The sequence below is a fragment of the Chenopodium album genome, chromosome 3 (genome assembly GCF_948465745.1).
Source record: "Chenopodium album chromosome 3, dcCheAlbu1.1, whole genome shotgun sequence".
NCBI lineage: Eukaryota > Viridiplantae > Streptophyta > Magnoliopsida > Caryophyllales > Amaranthaceae > Chenopodium > Chenopodium album.
The window spans coordinates 42,081,119-42,097,411 of NC_137836.1; the positions used below are offsets into that span (position 1 = coordinate 42,081,119).

The 16,293-nt window shown below is 35.3% G+C and overlaps 1 long non-coding RNA gene and 1 other non-coding gene across 2 annotated transcripts; one reads left to right on the forward strand and one right to left on the reverse strand.

The window, feature by feature from the left end:
* Positions 1–300: 300 nt before the first annotated feature.
* On the reverse strand, positions 301–3,612 carry LOC145613561 (uncharacterized). The gene is made up of 2 exons (XR_014106990.1): positions 3,339–3,612; positions 301–910 (listed from the first exon to the last, which is right to left on the reverse strand). It is a non-coding gene; the product is annotated as an uncharacterized LOC145613561 (long non-coding RNA).
* An 11,998-nt stretch (positions 3,613–15,610) lies between these two features.
* Positions 15,611–15,717, forward strand: LOC145625720 (small nucleolar RNA R71). Its single transcript, XR_014110627.1, has one exon. It is a non-coding gene; the product is annotated as a small nucleolar RNA R71 (small nucleolar RNA).
* The last annotated feature ends 576 nt before the right edge of the window (positions 15,718–16,293 follow it).

A 16,293-nucleotide genomic window follows, 5' to 3' on the forward strand; every position in this document is an offset into this window, starting at 1 on the left:
ACCAAAAATAGTTTATATTCACATACTCCTCCAAACATATTTGAATACTCCAAAAAAAAAAATGTTGATTCCTCTATTTATTGTGCAATACTTTCATATACAACTATTTTTTTTAAGCGCAACAATTCTAAACAACGGAACTCAAAGCTTTTATGCATTGTTAAAATACCTTTCTCCACCTAGAATTTCCACTTTGTTTTTTTTATAATTCACTTTTTCTCATTACTTTTGAATAAATTATTCATCGGCAATTATCTTCTTTTAATATATAATTTTTAATTTTAAAACAAACCACATATATATATTATTTCAAAGAGTCAAAACTATGTGCAAGTCAATAGATAGACGTAAAAATAAACTGATAGAGATCTAATCAGATTGCACAGTTGATGCAACAATTCTAGCCCAAAGCTTAAGACATTCTCTCATCTCTTCTTCTCTAGAAACCCTTGCCATTCTCAACCTTAGCAACGCGAGTCTGGTCTCTTTATCATCCATGCTTCGGACAAATATGGCTCCACAACTTTGTTCTTTTTCTCTTCGGTTTGAGGTTCTATATCATCAAACATGCTTGTTCCATACTTTTTATCAACTCTTTGCAAGGCCGGAATTACTCTCATAGTTCGAGGGTTAAGTTGATCCATTTCAAATTGGAATCCTAGATCCATGAACCCTTTTAGCTCTTCTAGCTCAAGATCATGCAATCTGCTACAACTTAGGAATTTTTGCAATTTAGGGCCTGCGTTCGCCGAAAGACTTGAACTCTTTCTTGGTCTTTCAATCCATGGAGAGGATGATTGTGACCTAATTTTTTTGCTAATCAATTTTTTCTTGATAATCTTTCCCTTCCAAGACGACTATCATCATCACCGTCTTGTCTCTTGTCTTCTACTTCATTATTGCAATCGTTCTGTTCAATATGAAATATACAAACTAATTAATACTCTGTAGATATATCGTCTTGACATCGTACAAATTGACTTATAAGTTAATTAATACTCCTAATCACATAAATATTTTTTTTCCCACACTTTTATTTACATAAATCTTGACATCTTTTGAAATTGATTACGGGCAAGTAAACCGGAACATATGGATAATATTTTGGTTTATCTATATTGAGAACTTTTTTTTTTGACACAAACCTATATTGAGAACTTGAAATCTTGAAAAATATGTTGTTGATGTGGTAAAAGTGGCTCTAATCTAATCTATACTCTATATTTACTATTTAAAAACACAAATCACAACTTTTTCAAATGACACGTGGCATCATAAGTCACTTATTACCCCATATGTCACATGTCACCTCCCTTAATATTTATATTTAAGTCTTTATGCATTCCACAACTTGCAAATTCAGTTAAGAAAGTGAAGTGTTTCATTTCCACATTATAAATAAAGTTCAACTAATTAGTACACAACTACACATTAAATCTATTATATTAAAAAATAAATAAAAATAATACTACGCATTACATAAATATATGAATTATAATAAAGATTGTCTTTTCATCTCATAGACTTTAAATATAATCTTAATTAATACTTCCTCCGTTCTGTTATTATTGCACCACTTGCCTTTATAGGAAGTTTCACAAATATTGCACCATTTCCTCTTTAGGAAAAAAATTATTTGTGTTCACACTACAAATACCCAATATACCCTTGATTTTTCACACTTACATTTTAGTTTATCAATATGTCACATGGGCAATTTTGTATTTTTATCTTTCTCTCTCTTACTTTTTTCCACTACCAAAATATTTGCACCCAACCCCTATGGTGCAATAATAAAAAAAAAAAACGGAGGAAGTATGTCATTTCATATCCCACAATCTGTATGTATATATATCTAACTAAATTCCTTCATCTTATTTCACTGTTCAATCCTCACTCTTTTTTTGTTTTCCATTTAAGTTATAGAAATAAAGCATATCTACATATAAAAATAATTAACCCAAGTTACAACCCGTGCATTAAACGAGTCAAAAAGCTAGTTAGATATGATAAGCTTACTATGAGGCAATGATTTTGATTCCATTGGGTGATTTGCATGATTAAAATTAATGAAATAACTAAGGGATTGTTTGGCATCATTTTTGGTTTTCAGTTTCCTGTTTTTTTTTTTTAAACCAAAAACAAGAAACAAAAAAAGATGTTTCTATTTTTCAGTTGTTAGTTTTCAAAATTATCATGATTTTAATAAGTTTAAATATTTTTTGATTCATTATGGGGCATATATCATATACTTTTAAAAAACAAAAAACCAAAAAACAGAAAAACCACAGTAATGCCAAACAAACCCTAAGTCACTTTCTTCGGTTAAAGATCACACAACTACACAACTAAGTTACTTTGGCTAATTTCACAAAAAAACAACGGTTTTTTCACCATATACCCATAAGTTATTTGTTTATTCACCATATATCCATGAACTTTTGTAAATTCATCGTATACCCCTAAGTTTTCTCAAATATTCACTGTATACCCTTAATGATTAATGATTGTTAACTTCGTTAGTCATTAGGGTTAACTATGACCGGAAACCACCCTAAATGCATTACCTTATTTCCAAAATCACACACATTCCTTTTTTTTCACCCTTAAAACCATCTCAAATTTCCTTTTTTGTCTTCATATGAATCATACAAATATGATTATGGAGATTTGGAGTGGTATCAGGGGTTGGAGAAAGGAGAGGAGTGGTTTCGGAGACTGAGGGAGAGATTTAAGGTAGTTTCGATGCATAATTAACCAAATTTCACTCATCTTGTTGTTTTTAAAGGTATATGGTGAATTTTTGTAGCAACTCTGGGGTATATGGTGAATTAAAAAAAATCATGGGTATATGGTGAATAAACAAAAAAAATTCAAGAGTATGTGGTGAAAAATCCGAAAAAACAAGTATTGTGAACAAATCAAACCATATACAAAGTAAATAATTAGGATTAAGGAGTTATTCTTTTAATTATTCACCACCTTATTGATAATGTAATTTGAATTAGTCTTGGATATAGCACCCTAATTTCCTTCTCTTATAAAATATTCATTTTACCTGTTTTCATTTCAATTCATTTCAATTCAGCTCCAATCAGTTCACCTCCAATCAATTCATTTCAGCAAATGTGAATAAGCCCTAAGTCATTTCTTTTGGGATTTAATGAACAGATCCTTTTAAACACAATTTTGTTGAACCTCTTTCCTACTCAAAATATTTAATTTATGTAATTGGACGACAATAGCTAGCATGAATAAGTTGTGACAAGACTAATTCAAATTACATTATCAAGCTACTAATATGGAATAGAAGCATAAATTGAAGCTGTGAACATTACCTGAGAGAAAGAGCTTGATGATAAAACATCACCCTCCCATTGACAAGATTCCGACGATGAACTAGTACATGATTGTAAGGCATTACTCGAGGTAAGTACTAAACTTGGTTCCGGCGACAAAATGATTTGGTGGAACCAAAGACGGTCCATGGCATCAAGAAGTTGAGAAGAGTAGCTTTCTGCCATGGATAAATGATAGATGAACAAGATAACTATTGGTATATCCAATAAGTAATATCAAACTAATAAAAATTGTGGTATTATTGTTGTAAGAAAATCTTATAAGTAAAAGCAAATATGAGGACCATCATATCGTCTAATCATATAACAAAGTGACAAATTTGGCAAATGTGACACTTGGGAATAAAATTCAATCCACATATTCTTTACAATGTAGGACAAAAGGCCAGAGAGAATGAGTGGAAAATATTATCACGGCTCTAATTTGGATCTTCAATATAACCTTACTAATTTGGATCTTCAATATAGCCTTGATTTATATAGTTCATGTGTAGGTTGTATGTTGGGTGAATAGACTGTCTACACTTCTATTCGGCATGTTTAATGGGCGGGCCCGGGTATTAACTTATTAGCTCTTGATTACTGCCACTAAAACACAAAATTACTCGCAATATTAATTAGTTTTGAACTTGTGCAATGGATACAACTAAATTTATTTATTATTAGACTTTATTTAGTACTCCTTCCGTCCTTTACTGGTAGTACTTTATTATCAATTTTCACGGTAATTAATAAACATAAATAAAAGTGCATTAAAAAGGTAAATTTACTTTTTCATTGACTATACATTAGGCATAAAAAAGTATATACTTCATGTGTAAGTTGTATGTTGGGTGAATAGACTATCTACCCTTCTATTCGGCATGTTTAATGGGCAAGCCCTAGTATTAACTTAATAGCTCTTGATTACTGCCACTAAAACTCCAAATTATTCGCAATATTAATTAGTTTAGAACTTGTGCAATGACTACAACTAGATTTATTAATTATTAGGCTTTATTAACTACTCCTTTCGTCCTTTATTGATAGTCCATTATTAGCAATTTTCACGAGAATTAATAAACATAAATAAAAGTAATAAAAGTACATAGAAAAGATAAATTTACATTGAGCATGCGAAAAAGTGGAGAGAGAAAGTAATAAAAGTATATGGAAAAGCAAAATTTACATGGAGAAGTTAAATTTGCACAAATATTATTGCAAATTAGAGAGCATTTTGATAAAAATATTAATATTAATGGTACTTGACAAAAGCAAATGAGACTATCATTTTGGGATTTAAAATTGGCCATAAGAGACTATCAATAAAGGACAAAGAGAGTACAACTAAAAACTCTAAATTATTCGTAATATTAAATAGTTTAGAACTCGTGCAATGGATACAACTAAATTTATTTATTATTAGTTTTAATTACTACTACAACTAAAAACTCCATATTATGGTCGCAATATTTATTTATTTGGACTCATGCAATAGATACAATTAAATTTATTTATTATCAGGCTTTGTTTACTACAACTAAAAACTCTAAATTATTTGCAATATTAATTAGTTCAAAACTCATGCTATGGATACAACTAATTACATTTCTTATTAGACTTTGATTACTACAACTAAAAACTCAAAGGGCTGTTCATTTCAGCTTAATTTCAGTTCACTACATTTCAGTTCAGCTCTAATTAGTTCTTCAGTTCAGTTCAGCTCCTAATTTCTTTCTCTCATAAAATATTCATTTCAACTTAGTTCAGTTTAGTTCAGCTCCAATAAGTTCAGCTCAATTCAATAACTGTGAACAGACCCTAAATTATTCTCAATATTAAAGAGTTAAGAACTCGTGGAATGGATATAACAAAATTCATTATTATATAATAGCCTTTAATTTCTACACTTAAAAACTCTAATTAACTAATTTGAAATATTAATTAGTTCAGAATTCGTGCAATGGATACAACTAAATTCTTTTCTTAGCCTTTGATTACTATAACTTAAAACTCCAAAGTAATCGCAATATTAATTAGTTTAGAACTCGTGAGACTAGCTTTCAAAACGATTTGACAGTTTGATTTTGATTCGATTTTAAACTAATTCGGTTTGGAATGGGTAGGATAGAAATCATTTAAATTGCCCGACGGGTCATAATCGGATAGGTTTGAAACGGGTTGGTTAGGGAGCGAGTTTACCCAGGTTAATGTAGGTACGTGTTCAAATTAGTTTGGGTTGTTAATGGTTTGGATAATAAATGGTCCAGGTCATAATTGGGTTGGTTTGTGAATGGGTTTACTTAGGTTCATATCGATTTAACACTAGTGGAAAAAACGCTCGCTATTAGCACCTTGCAAAAAAAGACTTTTACGCATGGGGCTGCTATTGCGGGGGCTACTAATAGAAATATTATTAGCCATCTGCTAATAGTCATTATTCGCAACTAGCGTACTCATTAGCCAGTTGCAAATAGTCTTTTGCTTAACATAAAAAAGTATTATTTGCAACTGGCTAATAACTAGCTCGTTGCTAAAAATACCTATTTGCAGTTGGAATATAATTTTGCTAGCTGCTAATAGTATGGTATTTGCAGCTGGCATATAATATGGCCAGCTGCTAATAGTATGTATTTGCAGCTGGCATATAATATGGCCAGCTGCTAATAGTATGTATTTGCAGCTGGCATATAATTCGGCCATCTGATAATGGTCATTTTTTAAAATTAAAAATAAAAACAATTCTGTAGCCAAATTTATGTACAATTTGCTACGTATTTCATATATATACTTATAGAACTTACCATGGTAACAAAATTTATGTTAATTTCGCATCATACATTAAATACAAATATTTTATAAATTACAAGGCTAGCAGTCTACACACACACACACACACACACACACACACACACACAAAGAAAAAAAAAACACTTCGTCCCGGAGCAACAACATTTATGAGAAGCAATGACTCAATCGACTACATTAGCCATGGATTTTCCTGCTAAACATAAAAGTGCAATAAATAGCAATTGATTACAATATGCACAAGTACAGTTTTTTTTCATTCTTTTTTTTTTTTTTTTTTTTTTTTTTTTTTTTATATTTACAATGAGAACTATATAAATAAAAGCAAATTACAACCTAAGAGAACAAAAAAAAAAAAACAACCAAACATGCCTAAACAAACACACAAGCAACAAAAGGAAAACTATGAGTACTAAAACTGAGGCAGCGCACCAAAGCAAACCCGCATATACGCCTTGTCACCTATCACTAGAGGATCGAAGTGAATGATAGTACCACAAGTGTTGTAACAACCTACAAATTCGTTTCTTTTAAAATACTTGTTTTGCCCTGTTTAAAACTTTAAATAGGAATATCTTATACATTACTGCCACCGTGAAAACGGCTAAGGCAATTATCAAAGACCCACAACGGAAGACTAATTTCAAAACCATTCAAAACAATTCAACTTGAAAAGTCAATCAACGAAAGTAAAGTCAAACAAAAGTCAAACGATGTAAAATAAAACCAACCTACAACTTGGAACCATTATAGGTCCTTATTAAAACCAAACTAAATTCCAAAACTTTGTGTTAGTTATACATAAATAATAATATCATAAATAAATAAAGCAATTAACACATCATATACTTATAGAAACTAGTGTGATTCGCTCTTCACTCATGCCCATTCATTAATATGCTTCATCGCATGAAAAACTTCTCTTTACTTGTTTCCACTACTCTCCATTAAAAATGGGTCATCATAGGGCCAAGATAGCCAACAAACACACAAAACACACAATCAGCAAAGCTGAGTACATAAGCGTAATTAACACACTAACATGCAATTACCTATCAACACACAACTTGAAAGGAATGGTGTTCTTCGAACAAGTGTACTATTCCGTTAGTGGGTTCAGAATTATTAGAAAGCTAATATATTCAGTAAGTTCAAGTGATAGGAATGCCTAGGTGGAGGCCGCTTGCGATCAGTAATATTAATGCATAATTAATATTACATCTTAATCTTGACTGAACCCTTCGGGTCACACCCTTAGCAGTAAACGAACAGACTCGACGAATTAATTCGGAAGAAATGAATTCGTTGCCCGAGTATTTAATATTTAGACGTCGATAATTCGAGCTTGAAGCGTCGAAACCGAGCGTCAGAGAATCTCAAATGTGAAGGAAAAATTTAGGATTTGGCGAGACGGGAAAATGCTTCAAGTAACAAGTAAAATCCTAGCCACTCGAAAGGCTAGGAAAGCGCGCCCAATAGAAGCGTACCACGTGGCAGCACACATGACAAAACGCCATGTGGCAGCACACATGGCAACCACGTTGGCAGCCGCCAAGTGGCAGCGTGCCACGTAGGCAGCGCGCCACTGTGGCGACACATGTGGCAAGGGCCATGGACCCGGGGCGATGGGTCATGGACACGAACCAAAATAAAATGGCCCAACCGAACCCAACTTGGGGCTCAAGGTTGGGTGACACATGGTTAGTTCACATTACATGTGAAATGCCTTGGGGACCAAGTAGGAAAGTGGTCCTCACCTAACCATGTGACACTTGTTACTTGTTCTTTGGTTTATTTAACTAAGGATTGAATTCATCAATCTTTCCATGTGAGATCTTTTTATGAAATGTCCCACATTGAAAGATGAGTGGAATTCATAAGCTATCCTTCCTTATAAATAGCCAAAGCATGGCATGAGAATTCCTTGCTTGAGTAGGAGTTCAATAGAGCATTGCATTAGCAAAAACTCTTAAACTCATATAATATTCGGGTTTTGGTCAGACCTCGCTAACCTCGAGGTAATGGACCTAAAATTCGCTAGTAGTTTTTGCGGGTGGATTTCCGTAGGAGGCTCGCGTTTTTTCGGAGCTTAAGCTTTCAAGTAAGAGCCCGACTTTGAGGGCGAAGCACGCTTCAAAGGTAAATTCCGATTTTATCCTTTTATGTTTATTTGAAATGTTTTATGGTTTTATTAATTGCGAGTGGTTCTTTGGGTCAGGGTTGTTTCCGCGGTGAGTCGGACTCACCAAACCCCAACAGCGGTATCAGAGCCTCGCTCGTTTATTTTTAATATCATAATATTTTTCAAGGTGTTTTTATGGCTTAGTTTTTCTGGTTTTGAGTCGCTAATTAGATTAGTAGCTCATTTTATTTATTTTAACCTCGTATTAAAGCTGTCATCAGCCCCGAACCCATATTTCGACCCAAAAATAGTGAATTTTTGGTGGAAAAGGCGTTTTGGAAATGATTTTACCCTTGTAGGACTCGGTTTTTAGCCAAAAAACCACCAAAAATGCATTTTTTGAGGGATTTTTCGTTTTGACGAAAAATTTTGAAGTCTTTCTAACCTTGAAAATTAATTGCATATTTATGGTGGTTATTGTAGACACCCATTTGTGTCTCCCAAAAACCAATCCCGGTGATGAGTAACTTTCACGTCGAATCATAATCGAATGAAGCGAAAGTGTGGAAAGTTTAGTGTTGCGGAAAGTTTTAATTTCTTTTCTCTTCTCTCTGTTTTTGAAAACTTATTTTAAGAAAATAGCCAATCCAATTGGTCCATGATATGGGTCCAATAGTAGTGTAGTTGGATGGGGCTTGACAAGAGCTTTTCAACGATATATTATAAGCCCAATTCTTATGAATATTGAGGAAGTTATGGCCAATTTAGTGAACTTGGCCCGGTTTGAGCCTTATATGCGGCCCAATGATCTAGGAGAGGGCCTTATATAGATTTATCATTCCTAATGCAATTAGGAATGGTTTTAGACTTCTAGATTATTCTAGAAGGTTCTTTTCATTCCTAATTCAATTAGCATTGATAAATTGACTTTTGTTGACTTTTCAGAGTTTTAAATAAAATCAAAGATCATTTTTGAGGAAAAATACGATTTTATCTTCCTGTACGACAATTTTTATATGATTTTAAGAGAACGCGTGAATTTCTGAATCAGGGCCAAACGCCAGCGGTAGCGCCTGGCGCTACGCTTGGCGCCTGGCTCTAGCATTGGCGCCTGGCGCTGATGTTAGCGTCTGGTGCCAATAGCCAGCGTTGGCGCTAATCAGATTTTATTTGCGTCAGAACTTTGTTTTGATATTTTATCTATCTTTTTGGCTGATTTTCTTTATAAATAACGTCATAAAAACTTCGTTTTCATTCATCTACAATCATCCACAATCACCTACTGATCGGGATTAAGTAGGTCGTTGGTTCTACTAACCCTAATCAAATTAACAATTTATAATGCCTAAACTTACACTAAACTAGTTAGTGGCAAGTAAAGGGTCGAACCACTAAGGAAGCTCACTCGTCCAACATCAATATCACTAATGCAAGAGTCAAGAGGGGAAATGTTTTTGTTGATATATTGGATAAAAAGCACTAAAACTATGAATAAGCAAAGATAAAGACGAATAAAATCAAGAAAGAACAACGCTAGGGATACGGGGGTGTCAAACATGATTAGAAAAAAGGGGAATGATCGTAGTTATCATGAAGAACATGCCAAAGAACACAAGATCCTACCTAAACAATTCATTTTCATGCAATAGTCTAGGCAAATCAATGAAAGAGGTCTATGCTAATTAGGATCATTCTCATGCATCCCATTAGGCACAAGCTAACCAAAGAATAAAGGGGCACAATACATGGAACTCCATTTTTAACAACTCATTCTCATGCAATCATTAAAATAGAGGTGATCTAAATCTAGTTCAAATCATTTTCATGCATTTAAACTAGAAGGCAATCAAATAAAGTGCTACAATAATCTCAAGTCAATAAAAATCATATCTTTCATCAATTTAAGGTATGTAATCAATCCACTATCATCATTCATCCAACATTCAACACATATTTTCCACCCCCTTCCCCTAGCTAAAAGATTAGCCTAGAGAAAGGAGATTAAACATAATAGCAAAACCAAAAATATATTCAAGAAACACAAAACAAAACATGATTAAAAACAATGAAAACAATAATAACTAGATGAACTAAAAAGACTAACAAAAATAAGCAACAATAAAGCAAATAAATAAAGCTAAAGGAAAGGATTAGAGATTACTAGAGAGAGGATTAATGAAAGATGAAAACTTGAAGGAATTGCTTGATTGGAAATTAAACTTGACCAAAATTGATTACTTGGAAGAAAATTGAGCAATAATCTACTTTTTTCTCTCTAAAAACTATCTAATCTAATCTAAAAATAAAAATGTTAAGTGTTAGTTGAGAGAAAATAACCCCAAAGGGGTATTTATAATACAAGGCTAAATAAAATAAAGTAAAAGAGAAAACTAAAAAGAAATAAAAACTAAACTAAAATAATTAAAATAACTAAACTTAAAAACCAAAAATAAAACTAAACTAAAAATAAAAGAAAATGAAAAGAAAAAGGAAAGCAAAACAAAACCCATCAAATTCCCCAAAACCCACGAAAACCATCAGCTTTCCCCCTTTCTTTCTCTTTCGATCTTGGCTGCTCTGTTTTTCTTTCCATCATCACCATCACGCATCATCAATTATCACTCAATCACCACCGTCAATCCTCATCGTCATCAATCAAGCATCAATCAAAGCCGTTCAATTCTCATTAAAAATCACGTGAAAAGCTCGTGATTGACCCACGAATGCGCGCCCGCACAGAGGTCGCACAGAGGACGCGCAAAGCTTCTGCCTCGACTCTGATTTTGGACTCAATTGTGTGCGCTTTCTGACAGGGCTGCGCGGCCGCGAGGTCTGGGTTGCTCCTTGCTGTGAATTTGGTTCGATTGGTGCGATTGGAGATGCGAATTGGTGGTGAAATGGGAGGTGAGGTTGGGTGGTTTCGGTGCGATTGGGAGGAGCAGGGTTTTGTGGCTGGTGGTTTAATTGGTGTTGCGGGGTTTAATTGGTGAGTGTGTGTGTGGGATTGCGTTGGTATCGACTGGTGGCAGAGGTGTTTAGGCTGGGCGGCTGGCGCGGCTGTGGTCGCAGGTGGAAGCTGGTCTGGTTGGAGGTGCTGCGTGGCTGGGATTGGTGGAGTTGCGATGTTGGTGTTGTTAGGGTTGTGAGGTGGTGTTGTGAGGGCTGGTGGTGAATTGGGAGAGCAGGGAGCAGGGGAAGTGATGTTGTGTGTGTTGGAGCAGGGGAGATGGTGCGGTGGAGGTTAAGGGATGGTGTGGTGTAGGTTAAGAGGTGGGCAGCAGCTAGATCGGTTAGGGGCATTGTGAAGTTTGCTCGAACCTTGGACCCCGAACACAAACTTGACTTTGAAACCCGGAGCGCCTACAACCAAAAACAACACGAGGGTGAAATAGAAAATAAAATAAATAAAATAAAGTAAAATAAAATAAGATAAATAAAGTAAAATAAAATAAAATAAAATGCTAAAACTAAAGAAATAATAAAATTAAATGAAAAGAAATAAAATAAAATACGAAACTAAAATAAATAAGAAAATGAGATAAAAAGAGAAATTATTAAAAATATAAACTAACGACTTAAACTACAAACATTAAAAGAAAGAAAAATAAAATAAAACACGAAAATAAACTAAAAACTATAGAAAATTACAAAAATACTCAAAATAAAGAATAAAAGACAAGAATAATAAAATAATAGAAATAAAGGATAAAAAGGGTGAAATTATTGGAAAGTAAGCCGGAATACGACTCAATAAACACCCTAAAAGTGACATAAAAGTCACTTATCAAACTCCCCCAAGCTTACCTTTTGCTCGTCCTCGAGCAAATTAACATGAAACACTGGAGAAGGAGAATGATTTATTCAAGCAAAACTAAGACACTAAAGGAGACAAGAATGTACACTAACTCACTTTCGTAGGAATCACGGTCACTTTTAGCAACTAATGACAAGCCCTTTAAACCCCTAGATCGCCCTAGAGGACGAGTGTGCTCTCGTGAGGGTGTCCTAAGAGTTTAACCCACAACTCTAAACAAAACCAAGGCAAAACAAAAAGAAAAAGAAAAGCAAAAACAAAAAGCAAGCACAACCACGACCAACATGACATGACAAGGCTTAAGAAAACCAAACAAGCTTTTAGATAGAAAATGCTCCATTCGGACTCAAAACATAGAGACATGCACCAAAGAATGCTCACCTTTCTTAATTAAATGAGGGAATAAACGTTCCAAGATGCTCATGGTTGAAAAAGACAAACCTAAGCTAAGCATAGAGAACTAATGATTTCACTCTCCGCCCTAGCCCCATCCAAGACGGTCCACGCTCTCTCCACTAGCTTCAAATCATCCCTTAGTTAGCTCCTCATGATTCCTCGAGGGAATCGGAAAAAGAATTTTTTATGTGGAATCATAAGGTCATCCCGACATCTCAACTATGCATACTCTCTCCATAGGGTTGAAATCTATCTCCCTCCACCGGTCATTGACCTCACCCCTCTAAAGTCAAAGGGTCTTTACTAGGGTTGTAACGTAAGGCTAAGGGTCAAGGCGGGGCAAAAATTTGAAAATTTTGGTGATATTTCCTAAGTGAAGCAAAAGGGTGATCAAACCTCAAAAACAAACTCAAGAAATCACCAAACATCAAACAAAAATACCAATAATTCCATCTCCCCCAAGCTTATTCGACACCGACACTCAATAAAAACAAAAACGAAGTAACGCTCCCCCCCAAGCTTGAACAAAGCATTGTCCTCAATGCTTAAAGTAGGGAAGAAAACGAAACCAAACTAATTTTAAATTTTTTATTTTATTTTATTTGTTGTCCTTGCCTTTTTTAACTTTAGACGGCTTTTTCTTAACATTTGCTTTATTTCACACAATATATACAATTTACTTTTCTTGCTTGGTACAAAAAGCATAATACTTTCTCAATTTATTACAACACAAAACAAACTCTTAAACCGAAATGCTTCACAAACTAAGGGTTAGGGAAACGAAAGGTCATAAGGTTTGTAATGTGGCTCATAATCAAGAAAGGGAATAGGCTCAAAGGGTTGGCAAGAGGAGCAAATGCAAAATAAGAACAAAATAAGTAACAAAACAAAAAGAAGATAAAGAAAAAAGAGAAAAATGGTGCCCTTTTCCTCCCCTAGAGTTGCTTGGTCACGATCTTGGGAGCTAGAGAACAACACAAGGATTAAGTTATGCATAGTTAAGGATCCTAAATGCCACTCACAAGAATGATGAAGGCTAGAACAAATGACACTCACACGGGATAAGAAATAAGCAAATACCAACCAAGGGAATCCTATTCACCATAGAGAGCAACACCATCTTACCACTTTCCCGTGAACTAGGGGTTCAAACGTCCTCAAAAGTTCTAAACCGGGCTACCTTAGCTTACAATGTGTCTAACTCAACCCAAAGCATTCTCAAACCGTGCAAACCCTCATCAACTAGGAAGATAAGCATTCAAAGACACATCATCATGAAAGGCACACAAATCCAAATGAATGAGCAATTCCAAATCAAAATAATTTCAACTCGTCATAGCCATGTTTGTCACATAAAAGGGAAAAACAACACAAAAACAAGAGGAAGAAATAAAAAGGTTCACAAATGAGGCATGTAATTCAAGTAAATCCCAATCGTCATACAAATGACCGTTGATAACAACATCAACGATCCCAGGTTCCTTAGAACCAATGCAAACAACCTCGAACCATTCAACTTCTTCCTAAACTAACCTTAAACTAAGCACTCAAAGAAAAATTAAAAGAGTGAAAACAAGAAAGGTCTCACCGAGAGGTTGGCTTAAAAGAATAATAGAGCATAAAATCTAGTTCATCAAATGTCACTCCGCTCCAATCTTCCAAAATGCAACCTACAAGGCAAGACAAGACATAAAAGAAAACATTAAAAGAAAACAAAGAAAGAAAACAAAAAGAAAAAGAAAGGAGGGGGAGAAAAAAGGGTAGAAATCCTCCGGGTTGCCTCCCGGGAAGCGCTTGTTTATGGTCTCTAGCTTGACCCTTCACCTCCTTCAAGGTGGAATAAAAAACATCACCCTCATCAACTTGAGGATTGAATCATAGATGCCCCCAAGATTGAGAACTAGCATTCCTTGAGGTCTCAAATCACCACAAGGGAAAGGAGGGAATAAATCAAGAGCCAATGGTGGCTCATCTTTTCTTTTTCTCTTCTTCTTGTCGTTTCTTCTAAAAGGGCGATGAAGCTTGGAATCCTCGATATTAGGAAGGGAAACCTCACCTTCCTCAAGAGAGCCTTCAAACCAAGTAGGAACTTCAAGAAAGTCATCATACCTCATTGTCACCTTACCGTCACATGGAGGTAAGCTCTCATTATCCATCACACCATCGACCACATCAACTCTACATACGCTCACCGCCATAGGGCTCTTCAAAACAACATTCTCAACTAGCCTACAAGGGAAGGGAACCGGGCCTTCAAACTTGTTTGGTTCACTAAAATCTAATGGCTCCTCATTTTGTTCTTGAACCTTCTTCTCAACCACATCCTCCACAACCTTGTCTTCCTTACTTTCATCCTCCTTGCAAGTTTCGAGATGATAAGCATATGAAGGGTTAGTAGATGATTGTAAGGGGAGTTTTGCGGTTAAATGGAGAGAAGAAATGTTGGCTAGTTGGGAGTCAACAACTTCATTGTGAGATTTGATCTCTTGGAATTGTTGAGTGAGAATTTGGCGTTGTTGAAGAATTTGGGTTTGTGTGTGGTCGAGTGGGGATTGTTCTTCATACGCTTGAGGATTTTGGTCATGATGTTGATCTTGAAAGTTCCCCATTTGGATGGAAGGGTAAGAAAAATTTTCGGTTAGAGGATTGAAAAGAGGTTCATCTTGGAGGTAGGAGTTTTCTTGTTTTGGAGGTTGTTGAAGTTGTTGAGAATGAGCTTGGGTTACAAACTCTCCTTCCCTCAAAGTCAAAGCCTCACCTTGCTTGGGATTGAACTCTCTACAATACGATGCATCATGATCCGTCCCACCACAACAAGCACATGATAAATCAATGATTTGTGACAGTTTTGAACCCAAACTAACACTTGAGTTCAACTTGGAAAGACCTTCATTCAAGAGTTCAACTATGTGCTTAAGTTGACCGACTTTCTCCAACTCATAAAGATCACCTTGCTTTCCTTGGGACCTTCTTTGACCTCCCCAAGAACAGCTAGTAGCCACCTCTTCAATTATAGCTTCAACTTGGCTTTGAGGGATCTTAATCAATTGGCCACCGGCACCCGCATCTAGATTGGTTCTTGAAATTGGCTCTAAGCCATCATAAAAGAATCTCATGAGCAAATTATGGTTGAATCCATGGTTAGGACATGCTCTAATCATATCCTTAAACCTTTCCCATGCTTCCCCAAGAGTTTCATCCGGTTCTTGCTCAAAAGAAGCTATCTTCCTCCTCATTTTTGCGGTTTGCTCATCGGAAATGAACCTCTTGAGAAAGGCCTTCGCAACATCTTTCCATGTGGTGAGAGAGTTGGGCTTCAAAAGCTTGAGCCATTTCTTTGCTCTTCCGGTGAGAGATTGCCGAAAGAGATGCATACGAATGTAATCTTGGCTCACTTCATTTGTTTGCATCATTGCACACAACTCAAGGAATCGGTCCAAATGCTCAATGGGGTCTTCACTTGCACTTCCGGAAAATTGCTCAACTTGTACCATCCTAGCATATTGTGGATGGATTGTGAAATTAGACTCGGTGGTTGGGAGAAGTATACCACTCGTGAGCTCATAGACTTCCGGATTTCCAAACTCCCTAAAAAGAAGGTCATCCTCTTGTCTTGCCATATCTCTCTTTGAATACAACAAAGCTAAGCACACGATTAGCAATGACAAGTAGGATTAAAAAAAGGCAAAATAATAAAAAGAAAGCAAATAAAATGACTCTAACAATAGCAAAAACAAATGCTAAACAAGCCGCTTCCCCGGCAACGGCGCCAAAATTTGATCGGGATTAAGTAGGTCGTTGGTTCTACTAACCCT